Consider the following 18,146-nt stretch of genomic DNA (forward strand, 5'->3'; position numbering starts at 1 on the left):
AACACGACCCCATTTTTCCTCGCCTTTTCCAGCATAGTAGACCATGTGATTATCTGATCAAAAATGTCCCATGTCAACCCATATCATTTAGCTAATGCCTAGTATGTCAATATTTATGCATTCCATTTCTTCCTTAACAAGCTCCAGTTTTCCCACTTTCGTACTTCTCACACTCCACATTCCAATCTGTAGCGTCTCTTTGCAACTGTTCCTCCTCTGTGATTCCCAGTGAGAAGGTTCTGCCTCCCATATCATATCTGCTAGTCTATTCTAAGTGCCCTACTGTACATAGGGTTTTCTGAGGCGCATTTAGTGGATGGCCAATCCTTCTCCCTAGTCTGTATTAATTTGGATGCTTGACTCTAGAGCAATATTTGACAGAAAAGCATTTTGTCCAAAAGACCAGGTGCAAGACCTTTCCATTCTTCAGATAATGGATCCATGTTGGTTTCGCCCACCACCCGCTTCAGAGCATATCTCATTCCCATTCTCACTCCTGCTCTGTTAGCATCCAGTTCAGTTCCTTCTCCAGCACCTCCCATCCCCAGCGCCTAGCCAATCCTGGTTTGATGACTCAAGCCTCCACCCACTTCCTCTCCACTCTCCTGGGATGTAAGTGTTCCTGAGTATGGAAAGGACATCCTCCTCGGTGGCAGCTCTGGCAGCTCAGGTGGGACATCTTCTCTCCTAAGTCTGTTGTCCTTCTTTGTTTCAGAAGTGACATGAGACAAGGAAGGGTCCTATGCTCGCAAAGTGCAGAGTAAATGGGATATTCTTTGGTTTTGAGTCCCAGCTTCCTAGTCTCTTGACTAAATGGCCTTGGTAATTGGAATCAGGATACCCCAAAAGAATTTTAGCTCCTGGAGAAGTGACTGTCCCCTGGATATCACATCCCAAGTGTATCCCAAGAATATTCCAACGGGGATCCAGTTTAGCGCACCAAAAAGGCCTGCTGCGGAGAAAATGAAAGAGCCCCTTGTTTAACAGTCAATGTCCCTTTCAGAACCCTGGCGTGTCTGAGGCCACATAAACAGAGCAAGGCAGACCTGAAATTCCCGTTGTGTTTTCAACTGAGGGACATGGAATGCTCTTTTCTATGCAAAGAGAAACAAAACAGCCCATGGCATTGTCCTGACAGCCATTCAAACAGTCCGCTTCCTTTCCCCTCCCCCTCTTCCCGAAGGTTGAGTTCCGCGCAGGCTCCAGATCTTCGGGCAATAACGTTGTAGGAAAAGCATGTCCCAAAGACCCGGTGGCTCACTGTCAATCAGAAAGTCAAATTAATCCTGGCATCGTGTGGTTTTGGTGTTTTCTTTTTTTAATTTTCTAAAACTGGAAACTCCAGCTCCTGCCAAAACAGGCAGCAGTTAGCTTAGCGCCTGGCCACAGATCTGGGTCACTAGGCAAATGCCAGGGGGAGAAAGTCAACTTGCGACTCTGGCTCTGGTGCAGCCCAGACCTTTCCGTGCAGCCGTCCTATGAAGGCATTGGCATGAGCTCCCAGCTCTGCGGGCTCCCAGCTGTGCAGGCTCCCAGCTGTGCGGGCTCCCAGCTACGCAGCCTGAAGCAGCTGCAGAAGATTAGTGCGTACCTGGACCTAATTCTAAACCAATGTGTCCCTGTGCTGCCCAGTCCCACATGCACACTGTCAGCCCTTCCTCTCCACCATACCAGCAGTGCACTGGTGTGGGGCCACTCCTGGTCTGCTGGTGGCAGGGCAGCGGCAGCCCACTCCACACTCCTTCCTGGAGCATGTACTGCACACCAGTCATCTGCCGGAAGGTAGAACCAGACACACCTGTGGAGCGAAAGAGACACTGTGTCTGGCATTCAGGGACCCTGTGCTACCATTTGCCAAGGATTTCTTCTGCGCTAGACACTTCAGATAGGTTAAGGGCACACCTGAGATATACCCTGGGTTCAGTTCTCAACCACCACAAAAAGGCAAGTGGCTCATTGAAGCGAGCAGCGGTGCCAGGACACAGAAAAGTTCCCTTGAGGAGTGCACAAAGACCGTGTCCTAAAAGCTTTCACGCAACCATCTAAGGTGAAACTCTTGGTCTCCCTTTGTCTGAACAAAGGAGAGGGAAGAAAAGCAGAGATGCATAGAAACAATTAATCCAAATGATTAAAGGGCTGCGTGAGCCTCAGCTCTCACGACCAGGAACAGAAGAACCAGTGGTAGCCTGGCAACCACTGCTGACCACTTGTAAAAGGGGTCGGAAGAGCAGGCCAGGGATGGAGTGGCAAAAATATGATGTCACCTACTGATGGGCAGGTGGCAGAACTCAGCAAACAGGCAGATAGATACTCAAAGACAGCTTGGAAGTGGGGACACCAGATATTGGTCCCTGGGTTCTCAGACAGAAAGTGCACAAAGAGTGAGACCTCAAGTGCTCAGAAGATAGGAGCCTTCTGGGAAGGGAGGAGTCCATGGCCCTTAGTGAAGGATATGGGGAGCTTTGCAAAGGTTGAAGACTTGCCTGGTGAAGCTGGTTTGCAGGACTGAGGCTCCCTAGGTGGTGAGATGTGCTGGCCAGGTGTGGAGGGCGGGCTCAGCCAATCAAGCTGCAAGGAATGGGAAGTGACGTTGTTGTTGTTGTTATGTGCCATCGAGTCATTTGCTACTCATAGCGACCCTGTGTACAAGAGCTCTAAACACCATTCTATCCTGTGCCACCTAGCCATCTCAAACGCACTCATTCCCACCACTCCAGTCACAGAATCGATCCATCTCATTGAAGGTCTTCCTCTCCTTCGACGCCCCTCCACTCTGCCAAACATGATGTCCCTCTCTCCAAGGACCAGTCCCTCCTTGCAACATGCCCAAAGTATGTCAGACGAAGCTTCAGAATCCTTGTCTCCGAGGAGCATTCCGGCTTCACCTTCTCCAGAACAAACCTGTTTGTTCTCCTATCAGTCCATGGTACCCTCAACACTCTTCTCCAGCACCACAGCTCAAAGGCATCAATTTTCTTTCTGTCATCCCTATTCACTGTCCAACTCTCAAATGCATAGCACGTAATTGCAAAGACGATAGCCCGGTTCAGGTCCACCTTAGTCTCCAGCCTGATGTCGTTGCTCTTCAGTACTCTTGAGAGGTCCGTCACAGCTGACTTTCCCAATGCAATTCGTCTCCTGATTTCCTGGCTGCTGTTACCAAGAGTGTTGACTATGGAGCCAAGTAAACTAAAACTGTTAACTATCTCAATCTCTTCACCATCCATACTGATGCTGTCAATTGGCCCAGTGGTGAGAATCTTTGTTTTGTTGATGTTGAGCTTCAATTCATATAGGAGGCTGCAGTCCTTGACCTTCTGCAGCAAGCGCTTCAGGTCCTTCTCAGTTTCAGCAAGCAGGGTTGTATCATCTGCCTAACGCAGGTTGTTGATGACTCTTCCACCAATCCTGATGTCACACTCCTCTTTGTACAGCCCAGCACCTCAGATGATCTGTTCTGCATACAGATTGAAAAGATATGGAGACAGAATACATCCCTGACGAACCCTCTTCTTGATTTTGAACCATCCAGTGTCTCCCTGCTCTGTTCTGACGACTGCCTCTTGGTCCAAGTATAGTTTTCACATTAGCACGATCAAATGTTCTGGAATTCCCATTCTTCTCAGAGTCAGTCACAGCCTGTTGTGATCCCCACAGTCAAAAGCCTTTGCATAGTCAATGAAGCACAGATAGACATTCTTCTGGTATTCTTTGCTTTCTGCCAAGATCCATCTAACATTAGCTACAATATCCCTAGTACCATGACCTCTTCTAAATCCAGCCTGCACTTCATCTGGTAGTTCTCTGTTGACATATTGTTGCAAACGTTTTTGGATAATTCTCAGCAGAATATTTCTTGCAAGTGATATTAATGATATTGTTCGATAATTTCCACACTCAGGGTCACCTTTCTTTGGAATGGGAACAAATATCGATCTTTTCCAGTCAGTGGGCCAGCTGGCTGTCCTCCAGATTTCCTGGCACAACTTAGTGAGCACATCCAGGGCAGTGTCTGTTTGTTGAAATATGTCAACTGGTATGCCATCAACTCCTGGAGCCTTGTTTTTTGCCAATTCCTTCATAGCAATTTGAACTTTCTCCTTCACCACAGGCCCTTGCTCATGTGTTATTTAATGAAATTTTTCTGTGTCAGCCAATTCCTTCTGATACAGTGACTCTGTGTACTCCTTCCATCTTCTCTTGATACTTCCTGGATCATTTAACATTCTACCCAAAGTATCCCTAAGTGAGGTACATGCTTTTTTTGTCTTGTTCAGGACGCCCCCACCAGGAGGGCCTGGGGCTGTCTTCCTGGCACAGGAGGACAAGATCACTTTTCTTTTGTAAATAAATAAATACATACATACATACATACATACATAAATAAATAAATAATTTTATATTGGTTTGCTTACAAAGTTTATGTACACTGTGTTTCACACTATCGTTCATTCACATTGTGTTTCATGCAATCATTCCCATTCATAACATTTTATAAAATTAATCTCCATTAGACTGTGCCCACCATTACCCTGTCTTTTCAATTCCCTGCAGACTCTTTCACATTTCCCTCCACCCACCAAATTATGCAACTCTGTGAATTTGCCTGTGCCCATCCTCACCCCTCCGCCCATTTCCCTTCCTTCTTTGGATAGCCATACAAACCTTCCTGGTTATCCTTCTGTTTTTACATTAATGGTCTTATGCAGTATTTGTCCTTACGAGACAGAGTTCATGCAGCGTAATGCTCTCCAGTCTCTCCCAAGTTATGTAGTTTTTTGGTTTGGTTTGGTTTTTTTAAGTCATTGCTCCTGAGTGCTGCATAGTATTCCATTGTGTGAATGTACCACTATTTCTCAATCCATTCGGTTGTGGTTGGACATTTGGGCTCTTTTCATGTTCTTCATTATTTCTTTTTTGGTTTATACTGGCTTACTTACAAAGTTCGTAAGGTTCATATACATTGTTTTTCATGCTCAATCTTTCCTCTTTCCTTCACCCACCCCTCTCTCCACCCACCAAATTGTGTGACTCTGATTAAGCCCCCTCCCTCCCCTCCTTGGATCCTCGTACTCATTCTACAATAATGATCTTACACAGGATTTGTCCTTAGGGGACCGAGTTAGTTCCCTTAGCATTATGCTCTCCAGTCCCTCGCATTTTAGGTAGTAATGTACAAAATCATTGCTTCTGCGTGCTATAGGCAGGAGCCGGGCAGTCAGCCACCTGAAGACCTCAGCTCTGCATCCCACGCTTGCTTTGGAGTGATGCCCCAAGGAAGGTCCCCCTGCTTCCGGCGACGAGCAGCCATGACGTGGATGGAGGTGGGAAGGGGATTCCAGGACAGGAACGCCGTGACCCAGTCACCTCAGAGCATAACTGAGGACTCTTGTGACACGTTTACGGTGCACCAATTTGGGGCCAGGCTGGGATTCCTGCCCTGTGGCACCTGCCCCCTCTGCCATGGGTAAAGCAGGCCTTCCTTCCCATGCCAGCCCCTTTGTATCTTGACGTTATCAGGGAGTACTTAATCCCCCTACCCAGGGTCAATATGCGGATGACACAACCCTGCTTGCAGAAACAGAGGAGGACCTGAAGCGCCTACTGCAGAGTGTCAAGGACTGCAGCCTCCAATATGGATTGAGGCTCAATGTCAAGAAGACAAAGATTCTCACCACTGGACCCATTGGCAGCATCAGGATGGATGGTGAAGAGATTGAGATTGTTCACAGCTTTAGTTTGCTTGGCTCTACAGTCAACACTCTTGGCACCAGCAGCCAGGAAATTAAAAGACGTATTGTGTTGGGAAAGTCTGCTGTTAGAGATCTCTCCAAAATACTGAAGAGCAATGATGTCAGTCTAGAGACTAAGGTGTGCCTGATATAGGCCATGGTCTTTACAATCACTTGTTATGCATTAGAGAGCTGGACAATGACTAGGGATAATAGAAGGAGAATTGATGCCTTTGAGCTGCCTTGGAGAGGGACGTCATGCTTGGGAGGGTGGAGAGACAGCGCAAGAGAGGAAGACCCTGTATGAGATGGACTGACACAGTGACTGGGGCAATGGGGGTAGGTGTGTCAGAGATGGTAATATTGACACAGGATAGAGCAGGGTTTAGGGCTGTTGTACATAGGGTCACTATGAGTCACAGGCAAGTCAACAACAACAGTTGTAGGCACTTAACAACGACAATAACAACAACAACAACAAGGGTTACTTAACTCAGAGCCTGACACCTGGTAAGCCAGGAGTGTGGCCTAGTTCACGGCAGTCCTTTGTGTGTCAGAAGCAAATCACCAGGCTTTCCCCCCAATTTCCCAGGCGCCTCTGGGTGGCCTTGAACTCCATCCCCGTGGTTGGCAGGCAGGCACATTATAACCATTCACACCACCCCGCTGGGGACTCCAAAGCGTGCACAGTCTGCATAAAACCAGAACCCTTATTAGGTTGAAAATAACCATGCTAACCACCATGAACAGGAAGTTAGCTTCGAATTTGCAAGCTAGAGGCATGTCGAGGAAATTATGTTAGGAATCAAGGTCTTTCCTCCAACAAGCATCACCCCACTACCACCACTAATGGGTGGTGAAGCGCACGCCTTCTCTTCAGCTCTCATGACTTGACTTCAGGGCGTAGGAGGCATGGAGAGCAAGCCCATGGTCTCGGGGGTGAGTGCAAACTCAGCACGGAGCTGCTAAATGGGGACTGGGTGTGCTGTGCCCGCAGGTGAAGCACCATCTGCTGCAGAACATGTCGGAAAAGAAGGCCCACACCTTTGTGAGGAGAGCAAAGTGCTCTGGGCCCACAGCTTTGAGGGCCAGTTAGGCACCACACCACGTGACTAAGTCAAGGAAGGTCTCCTGGCCTTTCTGAACTTGTAACTATAAAATGGACTATACCGACCTGTCAGGGCAGCAGGAGGGTCAATACGGGGATGCGTGCAAAGACAGGCTGTGTTGGGTGCTCTTGATACACATTCTCAGGCCCAGACCCACTCGATATCCCTCCTACCCCAGGTACAGGACTCGTTCACTGGCTACTACCCTTCACACTACAGAAAGGGTTTGCAAACAATAACAGAAGTTCCCAGTCACAGCTCTTTGGAGCAACCAAGACTCACAAAGCGTGAGTTTCAGTGAGCTGACTTCCTGGAATCGGCCTCCTGGAGGCTGTGAGGGGCCTTGCCCTGCAGCTTCCTCTGTGCCCGGAGCAGAGTACAGGTGGAACTCAGTTTATCATGCTTCACAGGATTCTGCATCTTTTACAAATTGAAGATTGGGGGCCACCTGCATTGAACAAGTCTACCGACACCATTTTCCAAAAGCACATGCTCACTTTGTGTTCTCCGCACCCCATTTGGGTCGTTCTTGTGATAGTTCAAACTTTTTTCCCTTTCTCCATTCCAGTCTGTATGCTGAGCAAATAATTCAAGAAACTGAACTTTGTGAGGAAGAACGTAGCAGCAAGATGGAGAAAGACTCGTCAACAAACAACCTGTGTTATACAGATGACACAACCTTACACACCAAAAATGAGGAGGACTCGAAGCACCTCCTGCAGAAGATGAAAGATCACAGCCTTCAACATCAGTTCCATCTCAACATCAAGAAAATAAAACTCCTCGCCACTGATAGAGTGGAGAAAGGGTTGAAGTTGTCAACTATATCATCTTGCCTTGGATTCACAATCAACACTCATGGTAGCTGTTGTTGTTATGTGCTCTCAAGTTGCCTGCAACCCATAGCGACCCCATGTACAGCAGCTCTGAACCCTGCCCTATCCTGAGTCAGTCTCACTGACTCCGACACTCCAACCAACCCCCATTGCCCCAGTTACTGTATCAATCCATCTCATCCGGGGTCTTCCTCTCCTGCGCTGTCCCTCCACCCTTCCAAGCATGATGTCCTTTTCCAAGGACCAGTCCCTCCCAGCCATGTGCCCAAAGTATGTGAGAATGTGATATGGAGCTTCAGAATCCTAGCCTTCATTGATAGACTTGGTTTCACCCTCTCCTGAAGGATCCCTCCCTGAAGGGTTAATGGCGATCAGGAGTCTTCTGTACAAGGAAATGTTCCAGGAGCGCCTGAGGCGTTTGAACACGAGGGACCCTTAAGGAGGTCGGGCTGAATGCAGCTCTGACCTTGTTCCAGGAAGTGCTCTGTGTCGGCATTCTTTGAGCCATTTACCCCTAAAGGGTTAAGCACTCTGAGAAAAGTACCGAAGGCTATGGAACATTTCCCTGGAACACTTCAAGTCAACAGTCTTTTATCAGAGTTACTTAACCATTGCATTCAGAGTCAAAATATAGTGAGAGAACACAGAGTCTTGGGTAGTCAAAGATAACTTGCTTCAGCCAAAATATTTTCTGGATTTCTGTACCCTGAAAAATGTGTCTATGCACTTTTGCATATGCTTCTTCCCAGTACTATTTTTAGTAAATGTAGCTTTACAATCAATATGAGATTCAGCTCTAAACAGGGGCTATTTGCCTGATAGAGCTGTAGCCCTTCGCACTTAATCCTCTCTCGTGAGTCTCTGCCTTCTGCGACCCATGATCCCAGGACACCGGAAACCACACTCTCCAAAACAGACCTATTTGGGTTTTTGGCAGTCAATTGACTGTTCAAGACTCTTCTGTAACACCACAACGCAAAGGCATCAATTCTTCTTCTGTCATCCTTAGTAATTGTCCAGCTCTCTGATGCACAGCAAGTAATTGTGAAGACCACGGCCTGGATCAGGTGCACCTTAGTCTCTCAACTGGCATCATTGCTTCTCAGTACACTGGAGAGGTTCCTGACAGCAGATTTTCCCAATGCAATTTGTCTTTTGATTCCCTGACTCCTGATGTTAAGAGGACTGATTGTGGAGCCAAGCAAGCTGTAATTGTTAACAATCTCAATTTGTTCTCCATCTATAATTAATTAATTGCATCCAACTGGTGATAATCTTTGTTTTCTTTTTTTTTAATTTATTTTTTTGTGTGTGTGTGTGCGTGTACTGTCAAATCAGATCTGCCTGGTACAGGAGGAGATTGTCCCTCCTTCCCCGGCAGAGCATCTGGTGGATTCGAACCGTGCGCCTCTGGGATTGTAGTTGCAGCTCCTGGCCACTAGGCCACCAGAGCTCCCCAATCTTTGTTTTCTTGATGTTGAGTTTCAATCCATATTGAAGGCTGCAGTCCTTGACCTTCTGCAGCAAGCACTTCAGGTCCTCCTCAGTTTCAGCAAGCAGGGTCATGTCATCTGCATAACATAGGTTATGGGTATTTTTGGCGGGTTTTGTTGTTTTGATTTTTTTGTTTAATTTGAGTCTTCCTCCAATCCTGATGCCACATTCCTCCTCAGAAAGCCCAGCTTCTAGAGTGATCTATTCTGCATATAGATTAAAAAGGTGTGGAGACAGGACACATCCCTGATGCACTCCCTTCCTGATTTTGAACGATACAGTGTTTTCCTTCTCTGTTCTGAGGGCTGCCTCCTGGTCCGAGTATAAGTTTCACATGAGCACTGTATTCTAGTGGAGTCCCCGAGTAGTGCAAATGCTTAATGCGCTCTATCAGCCGAGAGATTGGAAGCTGTAATCTACCGGGCGGCATCTCAGAAGAAAGATCTAGTGATGCACTTCTACAAAGTAAGCCAGTGAAAACTATGGGGTGCAGTTCCATGAGAACACAGCTGAGGTCGTCAGGAGTTGGAGCCGACAAAAGGACAGCTAGTTACTGTTATATTCTAACAGAGAAAGCAGAAACAAAAAGGCAGCCAGAAAGACTTAGTGCTGAGAACAGTTTGAGCAGAAGGAAAGAACTTTCAAGATGCACACTTTGTTTTCTTTGCGTTCCATGTGGGAAGCATAGTGGGAGGGGCGCGGATGTGTGTGTGTGTGTGTGTGTGTGTGTGTGTGTGTGTGTGTTTTAACTATGAGGAAAAGAAAAGGCCAAGCAAGCATTGTCTGCCTCGGACTGGACTAAATGGAATGTCTCTGCTACCAGCTTGCTGTTTGAAACACGCCAGGCCGTTCACCAGTTTACAAAAGTTGTAGGGTGACATTCTTTCAGAGTTGTCACTATTTGGTCTCATCTCTGATCCTATCATTCCCCCACCTCCAATTCCACTCTATAATCACACTGTTCCCTAACTGGTGGCTGTGCACCTGCCCTTGGTGTCTGGGGACAGCCTCCTCTGTGCCTGCCGTCCCAATATATTAATGAATAGTGTGTCCCTTTAAAGGTGTCTGGTTTGGACAATAAATTCTCTGGTCTCCCCAGCTTTTGTCTCTGCCAACTCTAGATTAGAATGGTCCCCCTTTCTCTCTTCTACCTGGTAAACAACTACTCCCAGCACACGTCTGGCAGTTTGCATACTGTGGTGGCTGCTTGGCGCTGTGAGGCTGGAAGCTGGGCCACCAGTAATTCAAACACCAGTACGGCCACCATAGTGGACAGGTTTCAGCGGAGCTGCCAGAAAAAACCCGATTAGAACAGAGGACCTGGAAATCTTCTTCCAAAAATACTGGCCAGGGAAAATGTCATGGATCATAGCAGAACACTGTCTGCCGTACAGTGCTGGAATGTCATCAGAAAGGTATCTGAAAGGACCAGCTCATGCTCGGAAAACTAGGAAGCCATGATGCTCTTGCTTTGGCACTTCCATAATGATCCGGTCATCCTCCGCTCGGGATCTTAGGTGTCACCCACTATTTTCACATAATGCCAGCTTTGACATAACACCCTGGTCTTTGGAACCAAAGTGAGGAGAAGGCTACTACATTCACCTCCCTTCCTCCCTACAGCACCAGGTGATATCAGCGTCTTCCTGGGTCATGAACTCAACAGGGACAATAACACGTCTTGGAGTGACAATCTCACCAACCCTAAAAGTTACATGCCTAAAGTAGTTAAGACTTTCCAGGAGCAAGAAAATGAAAGGAAGGTATGAACAGTGAATACTTACCACCAACAGAGTTCATGATCCTCAACGCCCATGGCCCTGAACCAGAATAACGGGATGATGCCCGGCTGGCACTGCGATCACAGCTGACATGGTCCCAACTGAAGGTCCTGGAGAGATGAAAAACATGTAGAACAAACTCAGAATCCCGATAATGGCCGGGCTGACTGGCCTGATGGAGGCTGACGGACCAGAACTCATTGCTGTGGCACCACTTGCCACCCAGCAACGGGCACATGTAGAAGGTGAACAAGCTACACCCGACCACGCAGGATCACAGGGGAAGCGTTCGTCCGAGGGGTGGAATGCAGAAGACAGGAAGAAGAACAGAAACAAGAGCCACACAGAGTGAGTGGGGAGAGCGATGCTAATGTGGGAATTGTGATCAGTGCCATGGGGGTGGGGAGATGGTTGAACTGAACACTGATAGACCCTGTAAACTTTCATGCAAATTACAACAAAAAGTTTAAAAAGAAAGAAAGTCTTGCAAGGAGCCACCAGAAGCTAGGCGAGAACCACAGACCCCTCACGGGAATGACTTGCCAACACTCTGAATTTGAACTTCCGGCCTCCAGAGCTAGAAGTCAAACGATTTCTCTTCTTGCAATACGCCAGTTTGTGGTACTGTGGTATGGCAACTTTGGGGAATGAAGATGGGCCTTGGAAGTTTATATGAGAGTTCGTATGAGCTACTTTGAGTTTCACACACTTTCATGAACTAGCTTCAACTCAAGGTTTTCAAACTCGAGGTTTGAGAAACCTATACCTGGACCAGGAGACTGTTGTGCAAATAGGGCAGAGGAACACTGCACAGTTTAAAATTAAGAAGGAAGAGCATCAGGGTTATATTCTCTCTCCATACCTATTCAGTATGCTGAACAAACTATTCAAGCTTAACTCTATGAGGAGGAATGTGGCATCAGGATCAGAGGAAGACTCATCAATAACCTGCATTATGCAGACAACACACCCTTGCTTGCTCAAAGTGAGGAGGGCTTGAAGCACTTACTGCATAAGATCAAGGAATGCAGCTTTCCATTTGGCTTGCAGCTCAGTGTCAAAAAACCCAAGATTCTTACCACTGTACCGATAGGCAACATCATGATGGGTGGAGAAGAGAGTGAAACTGTCAACATCTTCATCTTACTTGGATCCACAATTAACACCCTCGGTACTTGTTTGTTGTTATGTGACATCAAGTCGCCTGCGAATCATAGCGACCCTATGCACAACAGCCCTAAAGCCTGCGCTGTCCTGGGCCAATCTCACTGTCTCTGATACACCCATCCCGATTACCCCAGTCACTGAATCAATCCACCTCATAGAGGGTCTTCCCCTCCTGCACTGTCCCTTCAACCTCCCAAGCAGACGTCCTTCCGTGCAACATGTCCGAAGTATGTCAGATGAAGCTTCAGAATCTTTGCCTCCAAAAAGCAGCGTGGTTTAACCTTCCCTAGGATGAACCTGTTCGTTTTATTAGCAGTCCATGTTATATTCAATACTCTTCTCCAGCACCACAGCTCAAAGGCATCAATTCTCCTTCTACCTTCCCTAGTCATTGTCCAATTCTCTGACGCATAGCAAGTTATTGCAAAGACCATGGCCTGTATCAGACGCACTTTAGTCTCCAGAGAGGCATCATTGCTCTTCAGTACTTTGGAGAGGTCCCTAACAGCAGACTTTCCCATGGCAATACGTCTTTTAATTTCCTTGCTACTGGTGCCAAGACTGTTGACTGTGGAAACAAGCAAACTAAAGCTGTGAACAATCTCAAGCTCTTCATCATCCATCCTGATGCTGTCAATTGGCTCAGTGGTGAGAATCTTTGTCTTCTTGACATTGAGCTTTAATCCATATTGTAGGCTGCAGTCCTTGACCTTCTGCAGCAAGTGCTTCAGATCTTGCTCAGATATATGCACCAACAACCAGAGCCAAAGAGGAGGAAATAGAAAATTTATACCAACTTTTATAGTCAGAGATCAATCGAACATACAATCAAGATGCATTGATAATAATGGGTGACTGGAATGCAAAAATTGGGAACAGAGAAGAAGAATCAGTAGTTGGAAAACATGGACTTGGTGACAGAAATGAAGCTGGAGATAGAATGACTGAATTTTGCACAATGACTTATTAATCGAAAATACATTTTATAAGAAATATAAACACAGCTTATACACATGGATTTCACCTGGTGGTATGCATAGGCATTGGATCGATTACATCTGTGGAAAGAATCGCTGGAGAAGCTCAGTATCAGCTGTGAAAACTAGGCCAGGTGCTGATTGTGGAACACACCACCAACCACTCATATGCAAGTTAAAGCTGAAGCTAAGGAAAATTAAATCAAATCCATAGGAAACAAAATATGATCTTGAGTCTATCCCACCTGAATTTCAGAACCATCTCAGGAACGGGTTTGAGGCCTTGAACACCAAAGAGCGAAGACCAGATGAGTTGTGGGAGGATATCAAGAGTATCATCCAGAAAGAGTGCAAAAGGTCATTACAAAGACAGAGGAGGAAGAAAAAAAACCAAAATGATGTCAGAAAAGACTCTGAATATTGCACTAGAGCACCGAGAAGCCAAAGCAGAGGGAAGAATTCAAGATATTAAAGAGCTGAACAGAAGATTTCAAAAGACAGCGTGGGAAGACAAAGTAAATTCCCCTTGGTACTAGCAGTCAGGAAATAAGGAAATGTATTGCACTGGGAAAGTCTGCAGTTGGGGACCTCTCCAAATTATTGAGGAGTAATGATGTCAGTTTGAGGACTAAGGAGCGCGCATCTGATTCAGGTCATGATCTTTCTAATCACTTGCTATGCATCTGAGAGCTAGACAATGAATAAGGATGACAGAAGAATTGACACCTTTGAGCTGTGGCGTTGGAGAAGAGCACTGAACATCCCATGGACGGCCAAGAGAAAAAACAGATAATTCTTGGAGGGGGTGCAGCTGGAGTGCTCTTTGGACGCAGAGATGATGAGGCTTCGCCTCACCGTACTTTGGGCATGCTGCTAGGAGGGGCTGGCAGTTCCTTGGAGGACATAATGCTGGGAGGGGTGAAGGGTCAGCGAAGGAGAGGAAGAGTCTTGACCAGGTGAAGTGACATGGCGACTGCTGCAATGAGCTCTAGTGTGTCAGTCAGGAAGTGTGAAGACGGCACAGGATAGGACAGGGTTCAGATCCATCATCCATCGGGTTGAGTCATACTCGACAGCACCCAACGACGACGTGAACTAGCTAGGACAAGGGAAGGGCCCTCAGCTCAGTCTTCATTTTCAAAGGCCGAATAGCACTACCTGTCAAGTCCTGTGCAGCGTTGAGGACCCGGGTTTTCTCATACTCTGTTGTGAGCTGTTGTGTCAGCCCTTGGTCACTTGATGCCATGCGCAGCAGAACAGAAGGCTGCCTTGTTGGTGAGAGCGCTCCCACTGAACCACCATTGCCTTGGGTGGGTGCTCTATGTGTAGTTTCTAAAGTTTCTGACTCGCTCTTTCTCCTGGGAGTTTTTGACGGGAGAGGAAGAGCAGGTGGGTGGTTTGCAGCTGCGTTTCCTAGGGGACTGATTAGGTCGGCGGTGGGAGGTTGAAAAGGTGGCTGAGAACCCAGTCAGCTCACAAACAGCCCGACCCTGCCGAGCCCACCCCTTGAAGTCTCTGGGAGCTGCCTATGCCCCTTAGTGGCTCTAAATGCAAGTCTCTAAATGAAGTCTCTAAATGCAAAGGGAGGGTCTGCTGCAGACCACCTGGGATGTTTTCCCAAAGAATTCCTCACAGGCTCCAGGCATGGTTCTTGAAGAGGCAATTTCTAGGGTGCTTCCATGGCACCTTCCTCCCTGGAACTCTATGCCTTCGCTGTTGTTTTTTGTGGAGTGAGGGCATGAGAAAAGACTACCCCCCCCAGCCTCCCCCAGCTCACAGGTCTTTTTGGTAATGAAACAAAGGCAGGAAGGGACACGTGTCCTTCCAGTCACCCTTGGCTTGGAGACTGGTTCCTTGTGGCCCTATGAGGGAGGCTCTGTCCCCTTGCAGCAAGACATGGCAGTCTTTTTCCTAACTGGTAAGTCAAGCCTCCAGGAGCTTCCTTTTTGCTAGAGTACTTGTGGAGGTGGGGTTAGGGGCTTAATCCTTAAATAACAAGATTTCACAGCTTCAGCAAATATTTGCTGTAATTCAGGCCTTTTCTCTTGCATTTCTCCCCTTCTCTTACGCTCTCTTCCCAGTAGCTTTTAAAGTTGAGAAGAAGTGTACTGACTGACCTTAATCAGACTCTTTCTTTTATTTTTTAACTTTTAAAAATTATTATTATTAATTTTAATGAACATTTACAGGGACTTTGGATTTCCATTCATTCGTTGTCTCACTTTTCTCCCTGCCCACTCCTCCCTGCCCCCAGTTCGTTCTTCTCTTTGAAAAGTAAAAGAAAAATTCTTTCATTGTTATACAATCCCTCCCCCCAAGTCCACTCCACTATGCAGCCTTCATTCTGGCCTCCTGTCATGACAATAATACCTAATCATATACCCCTTTTGAACAGTTCTCTTCCTATCTGTTTCAATGCAGAATACATAATTTATCCCCTCTTTCTCAGTCTCCCTCCAACTCCAATGTCAGTCCCATTTTATATCAGTGGTGCTATCCGGTATTTGTCCTTTTGTGTCTGAGATATTTCACTCAGCATAATGTCCTCCAGGGTCACCCATTTTGTATACTATTTCATGAGTTCCTTGTTTTTCAATGCAGCGTAGTAGTCCATTGTGTGAATATACCACAGCTTCTCTATCCATTCGTTGGTTGATGGGCATTTAGGTTGTTTCCAACTCTTTGCTATTGTGAACAAAGCCATGATAAACATGGGTGTGCATATATCTGCTTGGGTGGCAGTTATGGTCTCTTTGGGGTATATTCCCAGTAGTGGAATGGCTGGGTCAAATGGTATCTCTATTTGCAACTTTTTGAGAAAGCACCATACTGCCTTCCATAATGGTTGCACCATCAACAGTGAATAAGGATTCCAGTTTCTCCACAACCTCGCCAGCATTTGTTGTTTGCTGTTCTGTCAAATTTTGCTATTCTGACTGGGCTGAGACTATAGCTCATAGTTGTTTTGATTTATCAGCCTCTTTCTGAAACTCTGATTTGCCTTTGCGGAGAAGTCACTGGAAACGTATCCTGGACATTCCTCATAGAACATACTTTTTAAAAAATGTCTTTAGGTTGTGATTTTAATGAAAGTTTACAGGAAACTTGAATTTTCATTCATTCATTGTTGCACATTTTCCTCCTTCCCCCTTCCCTAGTTTCTTTTCTTTTTTTTTTATTCATTGTTGCACAATTTCTCCCCCTCCTCTTCCCCCAGTCCTCTTTGGAATATACCTCTCCTTCTGGGCTACTGTCTTTCATATAATGCCTAATCATATATTCTTTTTAAACAGTTCTCTCCCTCATCTGTTCCAATACAGTGTTCATTGTCTATCCACTCTTTTCCTATTCTCCTCCCAACTTCCCCTGTCAATCCTGTTTCAAATCACAATTAAAATAATTTTTAAAAAGTAGAAAACAAACAGATTCATCCTAGAGAGGGTTAAACCAGGCTACTCCTTGGAGGCAAAGATTCTGGGGCTTCGTCTGACATACTTTGGACATGTTGCAAGGAGAGACAGGTCTTTGGAGAGGGACATCATGCTAGGTAGAGTAGAGGGACAGCACAGGAGGGGAAGACCCTCCATGAGGTGGATTGATTCAGTGACTGGGGTAATCAGGGTGGGTGTATCAGAGGCAATGCCATTGGCACGGGATAGAGCAGGGTTTATGGCTGTTGTACATAGGGTTGCTATGAGTTGCAAACGACTCGACGTCACATAACAACAGTGTAAGAAACAAGTGTTTTCTCCGCAACCTCTCCAGTGGGGCAGGGAGAGGGGCTCTTGTGAATTTGCATTTCTTTGGGGTGAATTTAGTTTTATTTGTGCTCTGACTAGGAGAGAGCATGCAGAACAATTTCCCCATCATGCTGTGTGTGAATTTGACCTCAAAGACACCGACACCCATGGGCAGCCTCTATTTGCCAAGCAATGAGAAAGACCCACAGGGCTAGCCGTGGGGACATTGTGATGTCATAGCAGTGCCTGTGTGCCTAGTCCGGTGTCCTAGAAACCCTGGGACAGCCCCTAGGTTGATCTGTGTGGATTTGCATGTCCCATTACTTGGCTCCAACAGTCTCTGAGCATGCAGGAAAAGAAATCTTGCTGCCGAGCCAGGCTTTCCCAAGGGTCCCAGGCCCCACGTTGGGTCTAAAGAAAGTGGAAGCTGCCCTGGGTTGCACATAGACAGCCCAGGTTTGGGGTGCCTTCTCTCTGGGGCCCACAGGATCATGCTTTTCCCATCGAGGCTCAGCCTCCAGGTCTATGGCATCCAGGTAAGCGCACCCCTGTCCTACCTCATGGGACTAGACCACTGTCCTCGTTGGGAGGTGGGGACATTTCCCCAGCCCTCCTGAGCTTTGCTGTGGGGTACATCATTGGGATTAGTGGGACTGATGCATCATTTACTCTTCTTGCCCTGAAGGCCCCAGGCCTCTTGGAAAAGCACCACAAATTGACAGTTCTGGGACTACATTTCTTTTTCCCTTTAAACTTGAGCTTTATTGTTGTTTTTGTTGTTATGTGCCGTTGAGTCATTTGCGACTCATGCGACCCTATGTACAACAACCCTAAACCCTGCTCTATCCTGTGTCAATTGCATTGCCTCTGACACACCCATCCCGATTTCCCCAGTCACTGAATCAATCCACCTCATAGAGGGTCTTCCCCTCCTGCGCTGTCCCTCCACCCTACCAGGCATGATGTCCCTCTCTAAAGACCCGTCTCTCCTTACAACATGTCCAAAGTATGTCAGATGAAGCCCCAGAATCCTTGCCTCCAAGGAGCAGCCTGGTTTAACCCTTTCCAGGACAAATCTGTTTGTTTTCTTGGCAGTCCATGGTACATTCAATACTCTTCTTCAGGGCCACAGCTCAAAGGCATCAACTCTCCTTCTGTCCTCCCTAGTCATTGTCCAACTCTCCTACGCATAACAAGTAATTGCAAAGACCATGGTCTGTATCAAGCGCACAATTTATCTATAAAGAAATTAATCCATTTTGCACTTATGATAGCACTCTGATGGCCTAGTGGTGAGGAGTTGCACTGCC

This window comes from Elephantulus edwardii, unplaced genomic scaffold (assembly GCF_000299155.1).
Source record: "Elephantulus edwardii isolate Elephantulus edwardi_28Jun2011 unplaced genomic scaffold, EleEdw1.0 scaffold00269, whole genome shotgun sequence".
NCBI classification, from domain to species: domain Eukaryota; kingdom Metazoa; phylum Chordata; class Mammalia; order Macroscelidea; family Macroscelididae; genus Elephantulus; species Elephantulus edwardii.